Source organism: Ovis aries, chromosome 1 (assembly GCF_016772045.2).
Source record: "Ovis aries strain OAR_USU_Benz2616 breed Rambouillet chromosome 1, ARS-UI_Ramb_v3.0, whole genome shotgun sequence".
NCBI classification, from domain to species: Eukaryota; Metazoa; Chordata; class Mammalia; order Artiodactyla; family Bovidae; genus Ovis; species Ovis aries.
In genome coordinates, this window is record NC_056054.1 from 7,368,313 (window position 1) to 7,382,493 (window position 14,181).

The 14,181-nt window shown below is 42.5% G+C and overlaps 3 protein-coding genes and 1 pseudogene across 3 annotated transcripts in view; all 4 read right to left on the reverse strand.

The window, feature by feature from the left end:
• Positions 1 to 14,181, reverse strand: part of UGT1A6 (UDP glucuronosyltransferase 1 family, polypeptide A6) — a 159,093-nt gene that overhangs the window by 113,415 nt on the left and 31,497 nt on the right.
• UGT1A3 (UDP glucuronosyltransferase 1 family, polypeptide A3) overlaps positions 1 to 14,181 on the reverse strand; it is a 128,937-nt gene that overhangs the window by 113,415 nt on the left and 1,341 nt on the right.
• The window catches only part of UGT1A9 (UDP glucuronosyltransferase 1 family, polypeptide A9), a 171,174-nt gene that overhangs the window by 113,414 nt on the left and 43,579 nt on the right, over positions 1 to 14,181 (reverse strand).
• LOC114113991 (UDP-glucuronosyltransferase 1A3-like) lies at positions 7,212 to 11,040 on the reverse strand (annotated as a pseudogene).

A 14,181-nucleotide genomic window follows, 5' to 3' on the forward strand; every position in this document is an offset into this window, starting at 1 on the left:
AACCATTTATTCACAAAAACACACATACTCAAATATTCACAGCAGCTTTTTTCCATTCATATTTGTATAATTTCATTCAGATGAAGCTCTAGAAAGTGCATTGTAGTCTCAGTGACAGATATAGGATCAGTGGTTGCCTAAGGCCTAGGGAAGATGTCGGTTGACTGGGGTAGAAGACAAAGCCGGTTACAGAAGTGACTGATAGCTTTCAATGAACAATATTGGATTTGTGAGCTCCGAAGAAGATTTAGCTTCAGGACCAGGGATCTGATCACTCAAGAGATTTTGTGTACCAGAGTTTTACTAAAGTGTAAAATGGAACAGAGAAAACTTCTGACATAGACATCAGAAGGGGGATAGAGAGTGCTAGGCTTATCAAGGCCTTATATACTTCTTTCAGGCCCACTGCCACAATCGACATTTTAAATTAACAAGATTAGAATTAACAATAGAAAGATCTTACCAGACCCACCTGACCTGCCTCTTCAGAAACCAATATGCAGGTCAGGAAGCAACAGTTAGAACTGGACATGGAACAACAGACTGGTTCCAAATAGGGAAAGGAGTACATCAAGGCTGTATATCGTCACCCTGCTTATTTAACTTATATGCAGAGTACATCATGAGAAATGCTGGGCTGGAGGAAGCACAAGCTGGAATCAAGATTGCCAGGAGAAATATCAATACCCTCAGATATGCAGATGACACCACCCTTATGGCAGAAAGTGAAGAGGAACTAAACAGCCTCTTGATGAAACTGAAAGTGAAGAGTGAAAAAGTTGGCTTAAAGCTGAACATTCAGAAAACGAAGATCATGGCATCCAGTCCCATCATTTCATGGGAAATAGATGGGAAACACTGGAAACAGTGGCTGACTTTATTTTTCTGGGCTCAAAAATCACTGCAGCTGGTGATTACAGCCATGAAATTAAAAGATGCTTACTCCTTGGAAGGAAAGTTATGACCAACCTAGTCAGCATGTTAAAAAGCAGAGACATTACTTTGCCAAAAAAGGTCCATCTAGTCAGGCTATGGTCTTTCCAGTATCCATGTATGGTTGTGAGAGTTGGACTATAAAGAAAACTGAGGGACAAAGAATTGATGCTTTTGAACTGTGGTGTTGGAGAAGACTCTTGAGAGTCCCTTGGACTGCAAAGAGATCCAGCCAGTCCATCCTAAAGGAGATCAGTCCTGAATATTCATTGGAAGGACTGATGTTAAAGCTGAAACTCCAATATTTTGGCCACCTGATGCCAAGAGCTGACTCATTGAAAAAGACCCTGATGCTGGGCAGGATTGAAGGCAGGATTAGAAGGGGATGATGGAGGATGAGATGGCTGAATGGCATCACGACTCAATAGATACAAGTTTGAGTATACTCCGGGAGTTGGTGATGGACAGGGAGGCCTGGCGTGCTGCAGTCCCCGGTGTCACAAAGAGTCGGACACAACTAAGCGACTGAACTGAACTGAAGACATGGTATAATCAAGACCCACACCCCAGGGTGGACGATCCACAATTGGGAGTTAATTTTATTGCAGAGGTTCTCCCTCAGGAGTGAGGGATATGAGCCCACATTGGGCTTCCTAGCCTGGGGGTCCCAAAATGGGAAGAAGGGCTTCCAGAATGGTGGGCTTGGAAGGCCAGTGGGGCTTACTTTCAGGAGAGCCAGGGGCTGTAGGATATAGAGACTCCACTCTCAAAGCGTGCACACAAAATCTCACATACTCTAGGGACCAGGGAAGAAGCAGCAGTCAGAAAGGAGCCTGGTTAGACCCACCTGCTGAACTTAAACAGTCTCCCAGAGAGGCAGGAGACAGAGATCATTCTGAGGTATAAATACGGGCACCAACTGTTTGGGGGGAGCTCAGCTCTAACAGTGACACTGTGCTGGCTAGTGCCATTTTGAAATCATTAGTATCAGGACCCAGCCCCACCCATCACCCTGTCAACACCAGTACAAGGATGCCTCATGTAAAAGGGCTGGTTGAGTGGAGACGCAGACCCATCCACTAGTGACCGGCTACCTTAGAATCCCCTGAGCTCTCAGCCACCTGGGACCTAGAATTGCCTACCAGAGCTCCTGGGCCTCACCTACCCTCCAGCAGTGCCAGGAGCCAGTGTGAGGAACTCCACCCATGGCAAAGGTCGTGAGGAAGGAGGCTTCGGCATACGCAAAGGCGGGATCGAGCCTCAGGAAACCCCTTCTTCCCGAGCATCTGCCCCCAAAACCAGAGTCTGCCTACTTTACTGCTTTATGCTCTCACCTACACCTCTGACTTTACAGGGCGCATCCCCCACCATTTCTCTCAGAGAAGGAGTTAACCTACAGCTCCAGTTAATAAAAATTCCTGGGTGATACAATGGTGTCTCGGGTCAAACCTCTCTGCTGGCAGACTAGCTTGTGTGACAGGATTATCCACACTCTGGTTACGATGTACTTGATTGTTTATAACCTCTCAACTACAAACAGCACAGAGAGTTTGGAGTATTTTGAAAGTCTTAGTTAGCATTGGGTTTTTTTAAAGATAAAAATCATGTTGGTGAAGGGTTTTTCATTTATTGGGCCAATGTTTACTGCTAAATCTCCATATTCCCTGCCCTTATAATGAATATAACTAACATATAGGAGAAATAAGTATTAACCCTTAAGATTAATCATGTTAAACCTTAGGCTAAGTAAATTCCTTTCTTAATTGTAACCCACAACACCTTCACCCTATAGGAATGCAACTTTATCTGGTACCTTCAGAGGGTGGTGCCTGGTTTAAGAAAAATCACCCCTGGAAAATAAGTTTCTGGTTCACTGACCGTTATCAGAAAAGAAAGGGTCATAAAATGTCAGCAGGCTTCATGGCCATAAGATGATGTAAAGCCCCTAAGACCTTTGTATACTTTTATATGAAGCACCTGATTTTGATAAAGGTCAGGTCTGCTGACCCCACGTGACTCAGTATTCATCCCTATGTATAACAAAAAGTATATAAGTGAATCTGAAAAATAAAGACAACGGACCAGTTCCTGAAAAGCCTGGTTTCCCCCATGTGGTCTTTTCTCGTTCTCTTTTTTTCTGGCTGAATTCCCATCTGGAGTGTGGAGGCTCGCCATGTCTACTTACTTGCCCTGGCTTCTAAGACCCACGGGAGAGGGAGCCCCAGGCGGGGCACCCTCCGCTATTCAAGTGGGCGCTGGTGGCCTATGTAGATGGTGCAAATTCCTTGTCTTGGAGTTTTATTGGTTTTCCACGTAAACCAAGTTATTCAGCTTCTTTTTCTCCACTAGTATTTTCTTACTACACTATTTCTTTCTAATCTCCCTCCATATATTTAATTAAGCAATTAATTCCTAGGACGCTGACTCCATCCCCACTTCGAATTACCCTGGATCCACTGGGGCTGGACCCCAGCACAGCAGGATGACACAAGCTCTGGGATTGGTGTTGACAGAATGAAGTAAAATTGTCACTATTCACAGATTACACGATACTCACTAGGCATAGAAAATCCTAAAATCACCACCAAAAGATATTAGAACTCATCAGTGAATTCAGTAATATTAAGGCCTACAAAATTATTATATAGAAATCTACTGCATTTCTATACAGTGACAGTGAGCCATCAGGAAAAGAAATTATTAATAATATTACCATTCTATTTTCAATCATATCAAAAAGAATGTAACACCTAGGAATAAATCTAAGAAGGTTAAAGACCTATACTCCAGGAACTATAAGACACTGATGAAAGAAATTGATGCTGACACAAACAAAAAGAAAGATACACTGTGGATACATGGATTGAAAGAACTAACATTATTAAAATGACCATACTACCCAAGGCAAGCTACAGATTCAACACAGTATCTATCAAAACACCAATGGCATCTTTCAAAGAACAAGAAAAAATAATTCTAAAATTTTTATGGAAGCATAAAAGACTGAGTAACCAAAAAAATCTTGAGAAAAAAGAACAGAACTGGAGCAGCAACAGGGATGGGGCTTAGAGATTACCATACTAAGTGAAACAATCAGATAAAGAGGCATGTCATGTGGTATCACTTATACGTGGAATCTAAAAAATGATACAAGTGAACTCATTTTTCAAGAGAAACAGACTCACTGACATAGAAAAGAAATTTTTCATTACCAAAAGGGAAAGAGAGGGGAGAGTTAAATTAGGAGCTTGGGATTAACAGCTACACATCACTATACATACAAGAGACAAATAGCAAGTTCCTACGTATAGCAAAGGGACCTATATTCAATACCTTGTACTAATCTGTAATGAAAAGGAATATATATCTGAATAACTTTGCTGTATGACAGAAACTAACACGACGCTGTAAATTAACTACATTTCAGTTTTTTTAAAAAGAGTCAAAATGAAGGAATCACGCTTCCTGGTTTAAAACTATGCTACAAAACTACAGTGATCCAAGCAGTGAGGTGCTGACACAGAGACAGACACATACATCAGTGGACCAGAACATAGAGCAGAAGTAACTTCAGATCTATACTGCAGCTGATCTACAACAAGGGAGGTGATAATATGCAATGGGGGAGAGACAGCCTCCTCAGTAAATGGTACTGGGAAAACTGGGCAGCCACACGCCAAAGAATCAACCTGGATTGCTCTCTCACGCTATGAACAAAAATAAATTCAAAATATATTAAAGACCTAAAGCCACAAAACTTCGGATAGAAGACATAAGACAGTAACCTTTTTAACTTTTTTTAATATTACTATTAATATTAATAATATTACTATTACATTTTGGGGGGATATGATTCCTCAGACAAGAGAGAGAAAAGTAAAATAAACAAATGGGACTTTATCAAACTAAAATCTTTTGAACAGCAAAGAAAATTACAAACAAAAGGGAAAGGTGACTTTCGGAATGGAAGAAGACCTTTGCAAATAATATATCTCATAATAGGTTAATATCCAAAAGACACAAAGAAATCATACAAGTCAATATAAACCAAAAAATAATAATAATAACATGATTAAAAATGGACTGAGACTTCAAGAGACATTTTTCCAGAGAAGACATACAAAGGGCCAATAGGCACTTGCAAAGATGCTCAACATCACTAATCACCAGAGAAATGCAAATCAAACAACAATGAACTATCACCTCACACCTGTCAGCATGGCTATTATCAAAAAGACAGTAAATAACAAAGGTTGGCGAGGATGTTGAGAAAGGGGAACTCTAGAGCACTGTTGTGGGCAATGTAAATTGTTGCAGTTACTATAGAAACAGTATGGAGTTTCTTAAAAAGTTAAAAATAAAACTGTCATTACATCCAGCAACTCCACTCCTGGGTATTTATCCATAAAAATACCCCAAAACACATTAGTTAGAAAACATATAGACACCCCTATGTTCATTGCAGCCTTGTTTACTACAGTCGAGAATATTGGCTACCGAGTATTGCTCAGCCATAAGAAAGAAAGGAATCCTGTCATTTGTGACGACATGAATGGACCCAGAGGGTATCAGGCTTACTGAAATAAGTCAGGGAAAGACAAATACTGCATGATTTCACTTATATACAAAAAATAAAAGGCAAAGCAAGTGAACAGAAACAGACTCAGAGAGAACAAACAGGTAGTTGACAAAAAGCAGGAGAGTGAGGGAAGGAGAGAGAAGGCTGAGGGGGATTAAAACACAAACTTTCAGCTGCAAAATAAATGTCACAGGTATGAAAGGAGTGTGAGAAATACAGTCAATAGTTATGTAATACATTTCTATGATGAATATCACACCTGGATTTATTGTGGTGATTATTTTGAAGTGGATCAAAGTACTGAAACACTAAGTTGCTTAACAGGAGGAAACACAGTGCTGCAGGCCAACCATGCTACAAAAGCAAGCAAGCAAGCTCATAGAAAGAGAAACCAGATTTGTGGCTACGAGCGGCAGGAGACGCGAGGAGGAGGATTGCATGCAGACAGTCTCAGGGTACAAACACGGAGCTATACAAGAAATAAACACTAGGGATGTAATTAACAACATTCAGTATCAGTTCAGTCACTCAGTCGTGTCCGACTCTTTGCGACCCCATGAACCGCAGCATGCCAGGCCTCCCTATCCATCACCAACTCCCGGAGTCTACCCAAGCCCATGTCCATTGAGTCAGTGATGCCATCCAACCATTTCATCCTCTGTCATCCCCTTCTCCTCCTGCCTTCGATCTTCCCCAGAATCAGGGTCTTTTCCAATGAGTCAGCTGTTCTCATCAGGTGGCCAAAGTATTAGAGTTTCAGCTTCAACATCAGTCCTTCCAATGAACACCCAGGGCTGAACTCCTTTAGGATGGACTGGTTGGATCTCCTTGCAGTCCAAGAGACTCTCAAGAGTCTTCTCCAACACCACAGTTCAAAAGCATCAATTCTTCAGCACTCAGCTTTCTTTATAGTCCAACTTTCACATCCATGTGTAACTACTGGAAAAACCATAGCCTTGACTAGATGGACCTTTGTTGACAAAGTAATGTCTCTGCTTTTTAATATGCTGTCTAGTTTGGTCATAACTTTCCTTCCTAGGAGTAAGCGTCTTTTAATTTCATGACTGCAATCACCATCTGCAGTGATTTTGGAACCCCCCCCCCCAAAATAAAGTAAGCCACTGTTTCCCCTGTTTCCCCATCCGTTTTCCATGAAGTGATGGGACGATGCCATGATCTTCGTTTTCTGAATGTTGAGCACAGGAGAGGTGGCTACAACGGTGCAGGAGCGGCTGCGAGGAGCAACCCCGCATCCAAGGTCAGGGCCGGCAGCTGCACTTTGCTGGAGCAGCCATGAAGAGATATCCCAAGTCCAAGGTAAGAGAAACTCAAGTAAGACTGTAGGCGCTGAGAGAGGGCATCAGAGGGCAGACAGACTGAAACCACAATCACAGACAACTAGCCAGTCGGATCACGTGGACCACAGCCTTGTCTGACTCAATGAAACTAAGCCATGCCATATGGGGCCACCCAAGACGGACAGGTCACGGTGGAGAGGTCTGACAGAATGTAGTCCACTGGAGAAGGGAATGGCAAACCACTTCAGTATTCTTGCCTTGAGAACCCCATGAACGATAAGAAAAGGCAAAAAGATAGGACACTAAAAGATGAACTCCCCAGGTTGGTAGGTGCCCAATACGTTACTGGAGATCAGTGGAGAAATAACTCCAGAAAGCATTAACAACATTAACTCCTTTAATTTTGTGTCTATGTGAGCTAATGGGTGATCACTAAATTTGTTTTAGTAAACGTCTCATGATCTAGGTAAGTCAAATCATTCTGCTGTCCACCATAAGCTTCTACAGGAAAGCGACAAGCGAAACTGTGAGCTGTTCAGTCATGTCTGACTCTTTGCAACCTCATGGACTGTAGCCTGCCAGGCTTCTTTGTGCATGGAATTCGCCAGGCAAGAATACTGGAGTGGGTAGCCATTCCCTTCTCCAAGGCATTTGCCCGACCCACGGAGGGAACTCGGGTCTCCTGCACAGCAGGAGGAGTCTTTACCATCTGAACCTCCAGGGAAGCCTGTCAACTATATCTCAATAAATCTGAAAGAAATAAAAACAAACAAGTATCTGAAAATTGTTTATATTGAGTATATGTTTAAAGGTTAGTATTTTTATATATTTGAGTCAGTAAAACATATAATTAAAATTAATTTCAACCCTCTTTTTGCTTTTTTAATATATCTACTAAAAAGCTTTCAGTGACATATGGGACTTGCATTAGATTTCTATTGGACTATCCTGTACTAGACTATAAAGGACCCTATTAACATTTTTTAAAGTAGTGACTCCACAGAAACATTCTCTGATTATAATTCAAAATAATTGCAAAAGATAACAAAAAGATGGCTGCAACAAATGTTAACAATATGGGAGTTAGGAAACAATCTCAATTTTAAAAAATTCACTGACTTAAAAAAGAAATTAAAAACATGCATTTAAGTTAAAAAAAAGAAATGAAAGCCATTTATACCAAAATCTAAGGAACGGGGAGAATGTTTTATCTATGACCTTCAGTTCTTCTTTATTAAGAAAACATAAAGGAACTTAATGCTTACATAAGAAATTAGAAAAACAGCTATAAAGTAAAACAAAGGAAACAAGATGATATCATCAACAAAAACAATAAGTTGCAATTAATGTAATAGAAAACAAAAATAGTAAAAAGAATGAGCAAATTCAAAAGTTCTTTCTTTGACAGGACCCATAAAATATTTCAACCCATCATAAAACTAATGAAGGAGAAGGAACAAAAATATTACAAATTTTATTTTTCCTATTGTGAAAATTTTTCCATAAACATTTAAAGGAGTCACCTCTAAGGATAAAACATACCAAATAAATAAGACTGATGAAATCTCAAAGTAAAATCAATTTAGTTGGAACAAAAATGGTAAGAGTGTGCTTATCGTGTATAACATTTGAGAATTTCAGGGTAAGTAATCTTTCATTTGGCAGAAACTTTCCTAAATGCCTCCAATGACACAACTTTTCCTACTGAGCATATTTTAAGTAATGATAATAAACACTATTTGAGTGCTCACAGTGACAATATTAAGGTCAGAATGGTCAACTCTGGGCTTCCCTTTTGTGGCTCAGCTGGTAAAGAATCCACGTGCAATACAGGAGACAATCCCTGGGTTGGGAAGATCCCCTGGAGAAGGGAACAGCTACCCACTCACCAGTACTCTGGCCTGGAGAATCCCATGGACTGTACAGTCCATGAGGTTAGAAACAGTCAGACATGACTGAGCAACTTTCACTTTCTTCATGGTTCACTCACCCAGTCAAGGTCATGCAGCTAGGAAAATGGGAGTGAAGATTTGAACCAATGCAGTTCATTCTAGAAAATACACTCACATAGAAAAACTAAAAAGAACACCACCTCCTCACATTCACTTTTTACAAATCTCACAGATACATACATGTTTCATCATTGGACAAATGCATTGCATGAAGAGGAAATAAAGTAGAATAAAATTTTGCAGTGTGAGCAATAAAGAAAAATGAAGTTAGAGTTGTGCAAAAATAAATACATTAATGAAAAGAGATGTACAAATCAGAATACAAAAACTATAAGAGGCCTAAAGTCAGGGAAGTTAAAATAAATTCAGTACATGTGACAAAAGAGGGCAAAAAAGATGGTTGATTCACTGGATAAAAAAACAAATCCTGCCCACAAGAGTCTTATTTCACTTAAGCTTGCATATTCAGGATTAACATATGCAGACTCTGAAACCATTAGGAGTGCAATAGCTCCCACCATGGAAACTTGGGGTGTGGTGACCTGGGGGAGATTCGTGAGTGTGGTCAGCCCTCATGACTAATGCTTCCTCTTTGAGACTCAGTTCTTAGCATCACTGTCCAGACCTTCACTATGTTCATAGGCTCAGTTTTAGCTCCTCCTCAGCACCTACAATTAGCCTTTAATGACCTCCACGTCCCATCTTGATGACCTTTCTGTGGGGAATCCAACTCTGTATGCCCCAACATTTTACTCCAGACCACAACTCCCAGCCAGAAGACATCTGATCAGCACAGCTCCAGCTCTGAAGAAGTGTTCTCACTTATTTCTCTCTCTAATCACAGAAAACCCAACCTCTCTCCCTGGCATTGTCTCACGTGCAATTAATTTATTCCACTTCTCTAAAACTTCTGATTTTGGGGGGTTTAGGTCTGTGACCACACATCAGTCCCCTCCAGGATAAAATTACTCTGAATTATCAGGGCAACAAATGCAATCTGCCAGATCTTCCTTCCTCCTATTGAACACCCTCAACCCCTGATGGATGAATTCAGGGCTCCTGTTCTCTGTTCTCCCTCAGCAAGAGAAAACTGAACAAACTTTACGACAGTTGCTTTTCAAAAGGACAATCACGGTTGAATCACACATGGCTTGTCAATCCTGTTACAGACCCTCAGCCTTACCTTTCATTCCTCTCAAAGACCATCACAACCTTTACTACACTACTGGTACACTTGAACAAATTTAGCTCAAAAAGACTGTTGGGAGGAGGAGAGGTGGAAATCTTTAGGTAGATCAGTATATAATGAAGCACATCGAATTAAAGCTTTTTAATAAAACATGTGCTCCACTGGGAGCACTGATTGAATAAAGGCAGCAGTACACACCTGAGATAACGGTTTCCTGTTGGCACAGTTGACGCCCCCAATGAACACCATGTTGGGCATGATCGGCCATGGGTAGTCCATCACAGGGTCTCCTCTGAACAGCCACATGGATCCAGAGGCAAGAATCTCCCCCAGTGACACCTCTCTCTGAAGAAGCTCAGAGGCCATACGTGCATAAGGAGTGAAAGCAGCCTGGCAAATGTGCTTCAGGACCAGAAGGTAGAGCATGTTCTTGACCCTTTGGAAGAATGTCATGCAGTCTGAATTCATTGTTAACAACTGAGGAACATATGAGAAAGGGTTCGGGCATGCTGTGCCCTCAGCATCTAAGTCACAGGGAAGAGATCCTAAAAAAAACACAGCAGGAATGGACAGGTACTTAGCCAGCACTGCCCCGCAAGGGTTAAAAGGATCTGTTAAAACCACATCAAAGGAACTGGCATTCAGGTCTCTGAGCAGGTCCTTGTTATGCAATAGCGCTTCACAAGATCTTGCAAAGATCAAAGATACGTTTTTCAAAGTTGCCATAGCTTCCCAAAACATTGTAAGAAAATGTACTCTTTGGAAAAACACATGAATATGAGTCCTCATGATGGAATCAAACTCATCCTGTGTGTAGGGAACAGCCTAGACTTTTACGGTAAAAAAGTCCTCTGCATTGGTGTGCAGGTTCACCTCTGGAGCAACGACCACTGCTTGGTGACCCCTAGCGTGGAGTTCCCGCACAGCCTCCCGCATGCTGAGCCAGTGGCTGCCCTCCATGGGGACCACCAGCACCTTCCCAGCCTCGGCCCATCGCCCGACGCACACACAGAGCAGGAGTCCAGCCAGCACCTGCCGCCGAAGCTGCAGTCGAAGGGCCATCTCCGCACAAACCAGAAGCAACTGACTGTCTGCTGGGCCTGGGCGGCCTGTATTTGTTTCCTTGCCTTGTCATTGAGTCACTTGCGAACACTGGCATGTCATTGGAGGGCAATGTGCCCTGTTTAATCCTTACAGAATAAGTCCATGCCTGTGTTTCATCATTTGTGTGTTCACCCAAGGAAGACCACTCCCCTTTCCTGGAAAAAGTAAGACTTACTGCTCTGTTTGGGGGCCATTCTAGCTCACTGTCTTGTTCATCCAAGACCCAAAGCAAGACTGTGCCAGTCCATTCCCTTGGGCTCCTCCTACCTCTCTGTTAACCGTGTTCTCTGGCACTAGAATGAACTCTGAGGAGTCACCTCTGCCCCAGTCCCCATCCAGAACAGCTGCTGCATGTGACCCTATCTGGGATCTCTTCAAACTCTTTCCCCCCATCATGGGTGAACACGGAGCACATCCAGGGAAACATAACATCACGAGAACATTCTTCTCTCAGCAGGGAGGGGATGGTGGCTCCCTGGTTTGGTCCTGTTACATGCTGCACACCTCATGCACTGCTCAGGAGAGAGTCTCTCCGAATAGCTGCATGATATGGAAACTTCTGGAAGAATACTTAAGGACAACCACAGAAGGGCTGCTTGAGAAATCTTTCTCTGCCTCATGGAATAGAACATCCTGTTATCTAAATCATCAGTGGGCAAGGCAGCTCTTTGTAATGACAGTGGGGTTCAGAGAACCCCAGGCTCCATGGCCCTCTTCACTTTGGACAGGAGAGACCAGCCCCATGCCTCCATGCAGGCTCTGTGTGGGGACTGAACTGCGCATTATTCTGGATCTTTAGTACATCTTATAGGTCATGTTCAGGACTTCCCAGATGATGCAGTGGTGAAGAATTCTCCTACGAATGCAGCAGACACAAGAGACATGGACTCAGTCCCTAGGTTGGGTGTCGGAAGATCCCCTGGAGTAGGAAATGGTAACCCACACCACTTTTCTTGCCTGGAATAGCCCATAGACAGAGGAGCCTACACAAAACTATATAAGAAAAGTCTTAATCATCAGAAAACCACAAAGCTGTGGTCACTCACCTAGAGCAAAACATCTTGCACTGTGAAGTCAAGCAGGCCTTAGGAAGAATCACTGTAAACAAAGCTATTGGAGGTGATGGAATTCCAGCCGAGCTATTGCAAATCCTAAAACTGATGCCGCTGAAGTGCTGCACTCAATGCACCAGCAAATTTGGAAAATTCAGCAAGGGCCACGGGACTGGAAAAGGTCAGTTTACACTCCAACCTCAAAGGAAGACAATGCCAAAGAATGTTCAAACTACTGGACAAATGTGCTCATTTCACATGTGATCAGGGTAATGCTCAATATCCTTCAACCTAGGCTTGAACAGTATATGAATCAAAAACTTCCAGATGTACAAGCTGGATTTAGAAAAGGCGGAGAAACCAGATCAAATCACCAACATCCAGTGGATCATAGAAAAAGCAAGGGAATTCCAGAAAAAAAATCTACTTCTGCTACATGACTACTCTAAAGCCATTGACTGTGTGGATAAGAACAAACTGTGGAAAATTCTTAAAGAGATGGGAATACCAGACCACATTACCTGCCTTCTGAGAAACCTGTATGCAGGTCTAGAAGCAACACTTAGAACTGGACAAGGATCAACAAACTAGTTCAAAATTGGGAAATGATTATGTCAAATCTGTATATTGTCATCCTCCTTGCTTAATTTATACGCAGAGTACATCAATGCCACACAGCTTGAATCACAAGCTGAAAGCAAGATTGCCCAGAGAAAAATGGGCGACCTCAAATATCCAGATGTACCCGCTCTCATGGCAGAAAATGAAGAAGAATGAAAGCGCTTAATGAGGGCGAAAGAGGAGAGGAAAAAGCAGGCTTAGAACTCAGCATTCAAACATTAAGACATGGTATCCAGTGCCATTACTTCATGGCAAATAGATGGGGAAACACTGGCAGATTTTATTTTCTTGGTCTCCAAAACCACCACAGATGGTGACTATAGCCACAAAATTAAAAGACGCTTACTCCTTGGAAGAAAAGCTATCACAAAACTAGACAGCATATTAAAAAGCAGAGCCATCATTTTGCCAACAAAAGTAGATATAGCCAAAGCTACGGTTTTTCCAGCAGCCATGTACGGACATGAATGTTGGACCATAATTGTTTGGTGCTCAGCACTCCAACCTCAAATTGTGATGCTTGCAAATTGTGGTGCTGGAGAAGACCCCATAGAGTCCCCTGGACAGCAAGGAAATCAAACCAGTCAATCCTAAGAGAAATCAACCCTGAATATTCACTGGAAAGACTGATGCTAAAACTGAAGCTCCAATACTTTGGCCACCTGATGAGAAGAACTGACTCATTGGAAAAGGACCTGATGCTGGGAAAGACTGAGGGCAGGAGGAAGACAGAGGATGAGATGGTTGAATGGCATCACTGACTCCATGGACATGAGTTTGAGCAAACTCCAGGAGATAGTGAAGGACAGGGAAGCTTGGTGTGCCACAGTCCATGGGGCCACAAACAGTTGGACACAACTTGGCAAATGAACAACAACAACAATAATTCAGGGTTAATATAAGCAGACTCTGTAACTATGAGGAAAGCCGTAGCTCGCACCATAGAAATGCAGGGTGTGGTGACTGGTCTGCTGTAGGCATGGTGATGTGCTCAGTCCCTTCCTCTTTGACTCAGTTCTCAGCATCCCTGTTGCCACCTTCACTGTGCTCGTGGCTCAGTTTGACCTCCTCTCCAGCCCCCACCACTAGCCTTTGAGGCCCCCAGTGGCCCATGCTGAGGACCTATCTCACATGCCATTCAACTCTGTACATCCCCCCATTTTACCCCAGGCCCCAGCTACTGGTCAGCACAGCTCCATCTCAGAAAAATGGGCTCAATTGTTCCTTTCTCTGATCACAGAGAGCCCGACTTCTCCGGTTTTGTCTCCCTTCCACTCTATTTATTCAACCTCTCTGAAACTTCTGCTTCCTTTTGGGGTTGAGGTCTCCAGTGACCACACCCAATACCTTTCCAAGACAAAACCTCGATGAAGTATCAGGGCAATAAATGCAGTTTGCCAGTTCTCTCCTCCTCCAACTGAACACCCTCAAGCAAAAAACCCATGATGGATGG